We start from the raw sequence: 11,986 nt of genomic DNA, 5'->3' as shown, positions 1-11,986 counted from the left end.
CAATGTTAGGAAGTCCAGAGACGTCGGCGGGGGCCTCGGGAAGAGTTATCTTTTCTATTTAACAGTCTGCCCACCCTGGAAATGGCTCAGCTGGAGGTAGGGTCCAGCGGCTGGAAGAGCACCACACGTCTCGTGGTGTCTAGTGCACCCCCAGTGGCCCTGGAAAATCCAGAGGACCAAGTGCCGACCACGCCTGGTCGTACTCATTACCGATTCAGGTCTCCAAGTTGAATAGCTTCTGGTCGATGGAACAATGTAGGCAAGGGCAGTCGGCAAAATGGAACCACAACCTCGGGAAAAGGATTGGCTCTGAGGGTTGGGTATGGGAGTCCCAGTCTAGAACCCATCGATTGTCAGCGGACTGCTCAAGCTACTTTCGTGGAAAGAGCGGAACACCACGTGTCAATCAGGGGATGGACTGGGAACGACCCCCTTGGGGGCCTTCCCCGGGCGTCGAATAGTCGACTCAGAACTTATACGGACAAGGGGAATCCGACTATTTAATTAAAACAAAGCATTGCGGTTGTCACACCCCGTTCACATAGAACCGGGCTAGTGACCGGGTTAACACCGGTTAACCCAAACTTTCCAGGATCATCTGATACAGTATCCAACCACAGCATACACACAACTAAGAAAGTGTTCATCAGTTTAGCGGAAGACTTAATTTACCTGTAAATATTCCCATTATACTTGATACCCAAATTGTAATACATAGTTTAGTACATGTGGGCCCGCAGGCATGATATTTACACAAAAAGAATACAATTTACATATCAAGTACACAAAAGGGATCATCAAAAATCAAAGAGTACAGCCCAGCTCGGTATCAAAGGGATCATCAAAATCAAAGAGTACAACTCAGCTCGGTATCAAAGGGATCATCAAAATCAAAGAGTACAGCTCAACTCGGTATCAAAGAGATCATCAAAATCACAGAGTACAGCTCAGCTCGGTATCAAAGGGATCATCAAAATCAGAGTCAAGCTCAGCTCGGTATCAAAACTGCGATCCCACAGCACAGCCCTTGCACGGGCAATCTGTGTCATGCTTTAATTCCTCGGGGACCCACCAATCCTCTTCAAGGAATTCAACTGTGGGGCCTGACCCTTGCTCTTCAGGTTGATGACCTGCAAAATCCTCTAAAAGGGGTGTACATGTGGGATGAGCTCACTAGCTCAGTAAGTGAAAAGAAGGACCACACAGCGGTCCACACAAAAAAACACAACCATATGCACAATATGCTATGCAATTCATTTTTAATCACTTCCACTTAAACAACATTACTAAGTCTTTGGTTTAGTGCTACTACAACCACAGTGCGCGTATACCCCAGGTACGAGCCGCGAACTCCATCCCACGATATGCCCATAGGGCTGTCGAAGAAGGCCCACCGTGAGTACTCGGAAAAGTAAAACATGCCGACCACCAGCTCTCAACATAAAAGTAAATGACAGAAAATAAAGGTGCTGACTACAGCAATTTAAAAGCAGTACGATTCGCCTTCTTGAATATACCACCGGGGTTGCCGACTGTCCTAATGACCAGCCAGGGATATGTCTAACCGCCACAGTGACCCCACAACCGCGACCACTGCTTCCCCCCAAATGGTAACCCAACACCTCAACCCCTGTTGGGAAGGGTCGTAGCACGGGAAGATGATAATCCTACACCGCATGCTCCTATATGACATAGTACGATTGCATAGTACCTCCGCGTCCCATTCCACGAGCCACCAATGCACTCGTTTCTAAGCCAACTACGGTATCTAGTCTATTAATGCATTATGCACAATGATGTCAACATTCATCACATAAGCACATCACCATTTGACATTGAGAAAATAAACACAACACGCATGGCATAAAAATATGAGGATGACTAAGCTACATAGCATTTGTATGATGACATGGCTAGTCTAGATACAATTAAATGAATGCCAAACAAGCCTTGAAACAAGGTCAAACATCCTCTCCCCACTTACCTGTAGTGTACAAAGATTCACGTTTGGTACTGGTGAGATCCGGTGCGAGAAGCGTAAGTTTTGGTCAACCTATCATAAGTGACTGGGGTTAGTATTTCACCACTTTGGGGTCAAAACTAACAAGATTTGATGACAAAATCATGTTTAGAATCCTAAAAGAAGGTCGTACGTCCGTTTTGGGTCCATTCGGACGTAAAAATCACGTTGGGAGCCTCTCGGGTGGGTCGGACAGCCCACCTGTCATGACCCACTAATCATGACCGGCAGGTAGGTCAACCCATCGGTCCTGACCCACCGGTCATGACCGACGGCAAACCTGCCCATCGGTCAGCCCACCGGTAGGGCCCATCGACGGGCAGGTTGGCCCATCAATCGGCCCACCGGTTGGGCCCTCCGGTTGGCCCCGAGGGCCTGCCCTCTCAAGCGGGTGCCCTCAGGTGGGCCATTTGGCCCATCGGTCTTGGCCCACCAGTCCTCGCAGAAAAACACCATTTTTCCCTAAAACCTTCCCCAACCTTTGGGGAATCAAATGGGGCTTTTCCAAACCCATTCTCCACATATTCAAAGTCTCATAAAATGGTCCTAACCTAGATCTAGGTTAGATTTAAGGACTGGAATCCATCTTACCTTCTCTGCTCAAGAACTCGTTCAAAAACCCCAAAATCACTTCAAATCACCAATGCTCATATCCTTCAAACTCAATACATAAACCATCTATTAAACCTTAGATTCATCATCTCAAGGAGGATTTACAAAACCTCAAGAAACACTACCCAAATCAAGGGTTTTACTTGGGTATGGTGAAAGTTTAAGGAACCTAGCCTTTGCTCACCTCTAAATGTAGATCTCGTGTTGGAGATCACTCTTCCGACGTCGGAATGGGAAGATCAAACCTTGGCACCGCTGAAAACCATTTCTTCTTCCTCTTCCTTCCCCTTTCTTCTTCGTTCTCTTTTCTCTCTTCGTTTCTCACTCCTCTTAAATCTTCCCACCAACCATTCAGTGTAATAAATGAGATATTGAAAAAAACACAAATCCTGCTATTTATACTTTCTTAAAATCATTAGTGACACATGGGTGGGTCACTCAGGTGGGCGGATGCGCCCACCTGTGACCGCTCACCTAAGGGCTGAAAATTGGCCACCAAGTGGGATTTTGATGGAATTTGACTCTCGGTACGAATCTCGCTCTCGGCATAAGATATAATATACGTATGTGCTTTAAGATACGGCTACATACCTGCTTTATCCATACATGGCCTTATGATATGTGAATGTACACGGCTTGGGTACACCCATCTCCTCTGGCACTGACTAGGACTTGTCTGGCCAGCCGGTGTTCAAAGTCACCCTTGCCATCATAGTCCATAAGGAACCCGCCTTAACCCTCTCCGGTTCGGGTCCTGTATGGTTAAACCGGGTCAACCGTGTAATCAGACCGGGTTTAAGAAGTAGGGTATTACATTTACCCCCCCCCCCTTTCTGAAAATTTCGTCCTCAAAATTGGCATACCTGGTTGTTCAAAAAGATGAGGGTACTTGGCTTGGATTTCATCCTCTTTCTCCCAAGATGCTTCTTCAAGTGAATGATTTGCCCATCGCACCTTTACGTAGGAAATGGAGCGGTTGCGAAGGGTTTTCACCTTTCGGTCCAAAATTTCAGCTGGCTGCTCTGTATAGGTCATATCAGCTTCTAGATATTCTGGTTCCACGGGTAATACATGAGATGGATCATGAACGTATCGCTTCAGCATGGATACATGAAATACGTTATGAACATCCCCGAGTGAAGATGGCAGAGCAAGCATGTAGGCTACTGAGCCAACCCAGGCTAATATCTCAAATGGGCCAATGTATCTTGGGCTCAACTTCCCCCTTCTGTGAAATCTTTGCAACCCCTTAGTAGGAGAGATCTTGAGAAACACCTTTTCTCCTGGATGAAATTCAATGTCTTTTCTGCGGTTGTCTGCATAGCTCTTTTGATAAGACTGAGCTGCTTTAATCCGTTCTTGAATAACATTGACCTTGTCACAAGTCATCTGTATCATTTCAGGTCCTAACATTCGGCGTTCGCCTACCTCATCCCAATACAAAGGAGTTATACACCTCCTACCATATAATGTCTCATACGGAACCATCCCAATTGTAGCTTGGTAACTGTTGTTATAGGCAAACTCCATAAGGGGTATATATTCTTCCCAACTACCACACATTTCCATTGCACATGCCTTGAGCTCTAATATTTGTATGGTTTGCTCCGACTGACCATCAGTCTGTGGGTGAAAAGCAGTACTCAAATTCAATTATGATCCTAAGGCATGCTGGAAGCTTTTCCAAAATCTGGAAGTGAATCTTGGGTCTCTGTCTGATATAATGCTCACTAGCACTCCATGCAAGTGCACTATGTTATCCATATAAAGTTGTGCTAATTTGGCCATAGAGAACTTGGTCTTGATGGGAATGAAATGAGTAGTCTTAGTAAGCCGATCAACGATCACCCATATCGCATCCATCCCCTTAGGTGTACATAGTAGTCCAGTGACGAAGTCCATTGTAATCCTATCCCACTTCCAGTCTGGTACTGGGAGTGGCTGAAGAGTACCATAAGGTCGATGCCTCTTAGCTTTTACTTTCTGGCATGTAAGACAAGTTGCTACATATAGAGCTATTGTGACTTTCATGCTTGGCCACCAGTAATTTTGTTTGAGGTCTTTATATATCTTTGTACTTCCTGGGTGGAGTGAGTACTCGGAGCTATGTGCTTCTCGCACTATCTTGTCTTGTATATCCAAATCATCGGGTACACACAATCTGCCTCGAAACATCAATGCCCCATCACTGGCTAAAACAAAATCTGGGTCGTTCATTGTTTGATCTTGAACGATAACTTTGATCCGCTGTAATTCAGGATCCAAAGGTTGTTTCATTATTACCTCTTTCCTAATAGTCGGATGCACCTGTAGAGCCACCATGGATACAGTCAACCATTTAAGGTTTTCTGGTTGACGTTCAAACTCTAAGGTTGCTCCTTCATATAAGAGAGCTTCATCCATTAGCGTCGCCTCTTATACAAGTGGTGGGCTGACTGCTAAGTATGAGAGTGACACAGTCTGTGCCTTCCGACTCAACGCATCTGCCACTACATTAGCCCTGCCAGGATGATATTGAATGTCACAGTCATAATCCTTCATGAGCTCAAGCCATCTCCTCTGCCTCATGTTCAAATCCTTCTGGGTGAAAAAGTACTTAAGGCTTTTGTGATCACTGTATATCTCGCACTTCTCCCCATACAAGCAATGTCGCCAAATCTTAAGGGCAAAAATGACTGCGGCTAGTTCCAAGTCATGAGTGGGGTAGTTCTTCTCATACTCCTTTAGTTGTCGGGAAGCATATGCTATCAGCTTTCCGAGTTGCATAAGAACACAACCCAACCCAACTTTGGAAGCATCAGTGTAGACTGTCATTCCACCTGTGCCTTCAGGGATGGTCAACACAGGGGCCGACACCAACCTCTTTTCAACTCCTGAAAACTCGTCTTGCATTCCTCTACCCAGTCAGACTTCATACCCTTTTTTTTCAACTTAGTCATTGGTGCTGAGATCCGAGCAAAAATCTCAATGAAGCGCCGATAATATCTAGCCAAACCCAAGAAGCTTCTAATTTCAGTGACATTTTTAGGGCTTTCCGACTCTACTACTGCTTTCACCTTATCAGGATCCACCTCGACTCCGGCCTTAGACACTACGTGCCCAGGAATCCAACTTGCTTAAGCCAAAATTTACATTTTCTGTATTTGGCAAACAATTGTTGTTCTCTCAACCTTTGTAACACCATTCTCAAATGTTGAGTCTGCTCCTCTTCTGTCTTGGAGTAGATCAAGATGTCATCAATAAAAATAATTACCCATTTATCGAGGACATCGTGAAATACTCGATTTATTAAATCCATGAATGCTGCCGGTGCATTGGTTAACCCAAAAGATAACACTAGGAACTCATAGTGACCATACCGAGTCCTGAATGTTGTCTTAGGTATGTCGCCGCTCTTTATCTTGAGATGATAATAGCCTGATCGAAGGTCTATCTTTGAAAATACCTTGGCACCCTGCAGTTGGTCAAATAAATCATCAATGTGTGGCAATGGGTACCGGTTCTTAATGGTTAGCTTATTCAATTCCCGGTAATCAATGCACATACGCAAGCTGCCATCCTTCTTCTTGACAAACAATACTGGGGCACCCCAAGGTAAAACACTTGGGTGAATAAAACCCTTCTCCAACAATTCTTGCAACTGCATCTGCAACTCCTTCAGTTCGGCTGGTGCCATCCGGTATGGGGCTTTAGACACTGGAGCTGCTCCAGGAACCAAGTCTATGGCAAACTCCAACTCTCTATCAGGCAGTAAATGCATCAAATCATCTGGAAATATGTCAAGAAACTCTTTAACCACCTTTACCTCTTCTAGAGGTGTAATCCTTGCATCAACATCAAGTACCGATGCTAAGTAGCCTTGACATCCACTCTCCAACAACTTTACCGCTTGAAGGGCGGAGACGAGGACCTTTCTAGCCCGTTTCACTTTATCTGCTCGGTATACCCATTCTTTTCCTTCATCATCTATCACCCTAATTAATTTTTCAGCACACATCACAATCGCTCGATGGGCCGAAAACCAATCCATGCCTAGTATAACATCAAAATTTTGTATATTGAACTTAATGAGTTGTGCATCCAATTTCTTCCCACTAATTTCCACTGGGCACGGCCCATACACCTCCTTCAATTGTGTAACTTTACCAGTACGCATACTAACAATCATCCCATGATCTAGGGTCTTGGGTGGCATACCAAGTTTCTCAACAAATCTCTTAGATACGAATGAATGTGTAGCTCCTGAATCGAATAAAACATAGGCTGGTATGCTGGATATAGATAGGACACCTAGTATACCAATGCATATAATTTCAGCAGGTCATGAATATTTAACATAAGGAAATTCTTAAATTTAAAATGTACCTGCTACCACTTCTGTTCTGGCCTCAGCTTCCTCAACTGATAGGGCATACATCCTTCCCTGCGGTTGATTCCCCCGAGTTAAGGGAGGTCGGTACGCAGAGGGCTGACTGGAGGGCAAGGCTGGTCTGACCCGACAGTCTTTAGCATAGTGCCCATAGGAATGGCAGTTAAAGCAATGGATCTGAGATGCCAAAACTGGGGCGGGGCCCCTCTGCACTTGACCCGTTGAAGATGAAGGTCGGGGTGGCCTTGGAACTATAGGTACCGCACTAGTGTTTGGGCGGAAAGATGTAGAGCCTAAACCACTAGCTGGTCGAGGAGGGTAGCTAGATGGCCTATAGGGCTGCCTTTATGTAGGCCTAGAACTGTATGACCCACGGTATGCCTTGGAGGAGTTGCCCATATCCGGAAATGGATTTGTTCTCTTCCATAGTCCAGGTGTGAGGGATTGTTCTCTCTTCTGCTTATCTTCCATAGTCTTGGCCTTCTGCACAATCTGGCCATAGTCTGTCAAGTCTAAGACCTCAAGTACAGACCCAATGGATGCCTTTAGGCCCTTCAGAAATCTTATAGTCTTTTCTTCAACTGTCCGCATATGCCTAGGGGAAAAATGGAACAAGCTCTCAAACTGCTACTGATACTCAAGGATAGTCTTACTTCCTTGAGTTAAGGCCATAAATTCCATCTCCTTACGGCCCCTGAAGCTACGTGGGTAATGATTGTCCAAGAACAACTCCTTTAACTGCTCCCAAGTGGGTTCCGGATGTGCGGCCAACAAAATGGGCTTGGAGGCTTGCCACCAAGAGTTGGCCTCCTTCTTGAATTGCAACCCCGCACAAATAAGTTTCTGTGCTTCAGTGCACTCAATCACCTCAAATATTTTCTCTAGCTCTTGGATCCATTGGTTCGGCTCCAAAGGATCACTCCCCACCTTAGAGAATACAGGTGGCAAGTTCCTCTTGAACGACTCCACTACCCTCGACGTATTATTCGCTGGCGGGTAATTGGGAGCATAAGCTAGATAGTAAGGGTATGGAGGGGGCACCACATGCGGAGGAACACTGAATGGCGGAATTGGAGGTGTACCTCCCACTTGTGGCCCCGTACCAGACCCTACAGGAGGGTCCTGTGGAGTAAGTATCCGGGGAGGCTGACCTGTTTGAGAAAGGTCCAATTGTTGATGTATAGCAGCCATAAATGCTTGCTATTGCCGAAGCATTTGTTGGTGGAAAGCCTGTTGTGACTGCTGGATTATGGTAGCAACATCCCCCGGAGTAATAACCGGTGGAGGGTCCGGAAGTGCAGTCATAGGTGGGTCCCCTTGTGCCCCACCCTGACCAAAGGTCTCTGGAGGTTGTGGAAGTGAGGTTTGCCCCACAGAGCGGGACCTTCTGGGATTCGGTGGTCGACCGACCGGACGAGGACCACGTGAGGTACCTCGTGCATTGCTACCGGATCTAGTACATACCATCGTATCCCTGTACCTGAAACATATCATACACCACATTGGTTAAACACCTTAGAATTGACATCAGCACATAATTATATGCCAACACACAGGGTATTATAGTGTGTGACCGCTTGCAACTAGCCATAACTTAATCCCGAAAATACAGGGCTAGTGCTTCAAGAAATGGACAATGGTCCCACTCGACCATATGGTGCTATCCACACACCCTTTTTTTTCAGGTATGTTATTATAAGAATATTAATAATTATTATTATTATAATAATACCCCCATTTTTTTTCAAGTATTCTCTCAACCGACGGGCTGCCACCGGCGGGCAGGTTGGGCCGTCAGTCCGCCCACCGGTCCAAATCTGTAATCGACGAGCTGACATTGTTGGGCAGGTTGGGCCGTCGGTGGGCCCGCCGGTCTACCCAAGTGAAAATTAAGAATTGGGCTTTTAAGCCCTTGTTCCTCATTTGTTCTCCCATTTCTTCCTCACTCTCTCTCTCTCTCTCAGGAAATTTTTGAGAGCTCCTTGACGCTTCCACTCGCGATCTCACTCAACGATCCGACGGTTTTGGGAAGATTCAACTCCTCTACCTACAAGTAAGTTTCTTCCTCATTTTCTTCTCAGAACGTGTACTTTGGGGGTAGAACTCATGTGTAGTCTTCAATCTCGATTCTTTTCCGTGTTTCTTTCCATAGAACAGTGATTTCATGTAAATGTGATGTTTTCTTCATGATTTATTTCTAGTTTTAGGATTTACTTCTCAAAACTTTTTTTTTTTTTAGAGAAACCCCAATCGTGCCCTAGTTTTCTCAAATTTGGGGATTTCTGCAATCTCTGCTCTTTTCTTCCCAACTAACAACTCAAATGCAATGCCTTATGTTTGATTTGTACTTGACATGTTGTAGAGATCATGGAAGGTCAGGTAGGCTTGAAATCCCTTCCCTTCCCATGAAAATCCATCCCTTTGTGTTGGGTTTCTTTGATTCTCTTTCACCTCAATATCATAATAGTAGATGTTTTTGCATATTCTAAATTGTAGAATGATGGCATTTCATCCATGAACATGTAAGCTTCATGCTTCACTCTATTGTGAGTCTTTTCATTTTTTCCTTAGATTGAACTTGCACAATGAGAATTGGGATTTTTCTATCATTCTTTACTTGCCATGCTATATATTCCCTTTCTGTCACATTGCTATTTTGCCATAATCTCTGTCTTGTCACTGGCCAGGCATTTCATTCATAGGCTTTTTATCATTCCTCACTTGTCACATTTTGTCACACTCTATTTTTCTATGATTTCTGTTTTGTCACTTACCATGCATTTCATCCATAGACTCTCTATCATTCCTCGCTTGTCACATTTTCTGTTTTGCGAGAATTGGGTTTTTGGGGCTTCCTCTTACTGCTCAGCCATCTATTTATTCCCTTTGTTATTCCTTTTTCCTTACTCACCATTCTTTCCTCTTTTCTTGCCAGGATGTCTTCTCGCAAGGGCAAGGAACCCGCATCCTCTTCCACTCGGCGTAAGACCACCGCTTCCAAATGGAAGAGTGCGGGGACTAGTTCTCCAGCCCCTCGCACAGGGCGACCCGGACCTGCCCCTATTGATCCTTCCGACTATGACGAGGAACTCTTCCGCTGTTCAGAGGTAGCAACCAACTGGCAGGCCTTCCTGAAGAGGTCTGTAATGATGGAGAAGATTGTGGTAGTTGACGACTTCCACAAGGTTCAACTTCAGGAGAGGTTCACCACACTGGGTTGGCAGTCTATCCTCCACATAGATCATCCGTGCTACGAGCAGCTGGTTCGTAGATTCTACTGTAACCTGGAGGTTTCCTACCAGTACAGAGAGTATGCGATAACTAGTATGGTGAAGGGGGTGGACATTTAGCTGACCGTGGACACCCTGGCCAGTATTTTGGGTATTTCTTCAGTTGGGCACCGCTTCTACAGTCCTCCCAGGAGTAAGCCCATGGGCCCATTCTTGAGTTCAAAGACACCGGACCACATCTATGAGACCATCTGTGGCAGCAGGGAGTGTCTGGATTCTGAGACATCTTTCCCAAAGGTTCGTGTGTTTGCCCATTTGGTCCAGTTCAACTTGCTCCCCAGAGGAGGTCACCGAAACCAGGTGGGCTTCATGGCGGCCTTCTTAGCCTTCTGCATTTATAAGGCTTTAGAGGGGGGTGACGAGCACTTGTGCTTGCCTTAAGTCATCCTCAAGACCATGGAGCACCATACTTCTCACCCCGAGGATGGAGGATTTTCATATGGTAGGATCCTCACCAGGATCTTCGAGTTCTTTGGGGTGGACCTGAGTGGTGAGGAGGGGAAGATGCCAGCAGATAAGTTTGACAGGGGAAATCTATTGAGGGTGGGTCTCCACACTCTCATGGATGTACCTCAGAGAGCAAGAGCTCAGAGAGGTAGGGATAGGAGGGCTGCCCCTAGGGAGGATGTTCCCATGGAGGAGGAGTCTAGTGAGGAGGATGAGGACTATGTTCCTCAGGGTGGGGAGGATGATTTTGTGGACGAAGACATCCTTGAGGAGGTGCCTCATGAGTCGAGAGGTGCTGATCCTGGCTTCACTAGAGCTGCAGGCCCACAGCATAGAGCCCCACCACCTGAGAGTGGTGCATATGATTTTGAGGGCATGATGTCTACTATGAGGGCTTTGAAGGAATGGCAAGATCAGCTGCTAAGGAGACTGGATGAGAGCGCTTCTAGGTAGGAAAACATCCTGGAGAGGCAGGCTACTTTGGAGAATTCCTTTCTCAGACTGGGCCAGGACTTGGATACAACGGCCAATGCCATTTTAACAGATTTTGGCCGACTTCGGAGGGATGTATAGCTGGTGAACTCGAGGTTTGACTACTACGACCGTCGACTCAATGTTAACTCTAGACCTCAGGTGAACGGAGTAGTAGTATTGGACGATAACGATGATCAATGAGGACTTAGCTCGTCCACACCAGCTTCTCACCTGTTTCATGTTATTGATCTTATTGTATTTTTCTTTCTTTTCTCATTCTTTGTACTTTCTCTATAACTGGACTCATTTGTGGGGTGATGTGTTTTGATGGTGGTTTGTGGTGAATTTGTATGTTTGATAACTTGTGTAGTTCAGTTGTGGTGTCTTTTGTTAATTATGACCATTGATATTTATATATATGTTGTTTATCAGGTGTTTGTGTGGAAAATTTTTGGAAATCTCGTTTTGCGCCGTTATGCTGCCGAAATTTTGTTAAACTCGTACTCGATTGGTTATGACATCAATTAATTAATCTTTTATTTTCTGTCATGCATGCCATGAATGCAATAACTAAATGCAACCATTTTTATTACTTTCTTTCTTTGGCTTTTATCTCTTTAAAGTTTTTTTTTTTACATTAACCCAATCCCATTTCCTATTATAGATTCTATGGGGTCTAATGGTATGCTGTGAGTGGAATAGAGCATCACGCTCTAATACCACCGTTGTCACACCCCGTTCACACAGAACCGGGCTAGTGACCGGGTTAACACC

The sequence above is a fragment of the Macadamia integrifolia genome, unplaced genomic scaffold (genome assembly GCF_013358625.1).
Source record: "Macadamia integrifolia cultivar HAES 741 unplaced genomic scaffold, SCU_Mint_v3 scaffold373, whole genome shotgun sequence".
In the NCBI taxonomy this organism is placed as follows: domain Eukaryota; kingdom Viridiplantae; phylum Streptophyta; class Magnoliopsida; order Proteales; family Proteaceae; genus Macadamia; species Macadamia integrifolia.
This window is presented reverse-complemented; position numbering follows the sequence as displayed.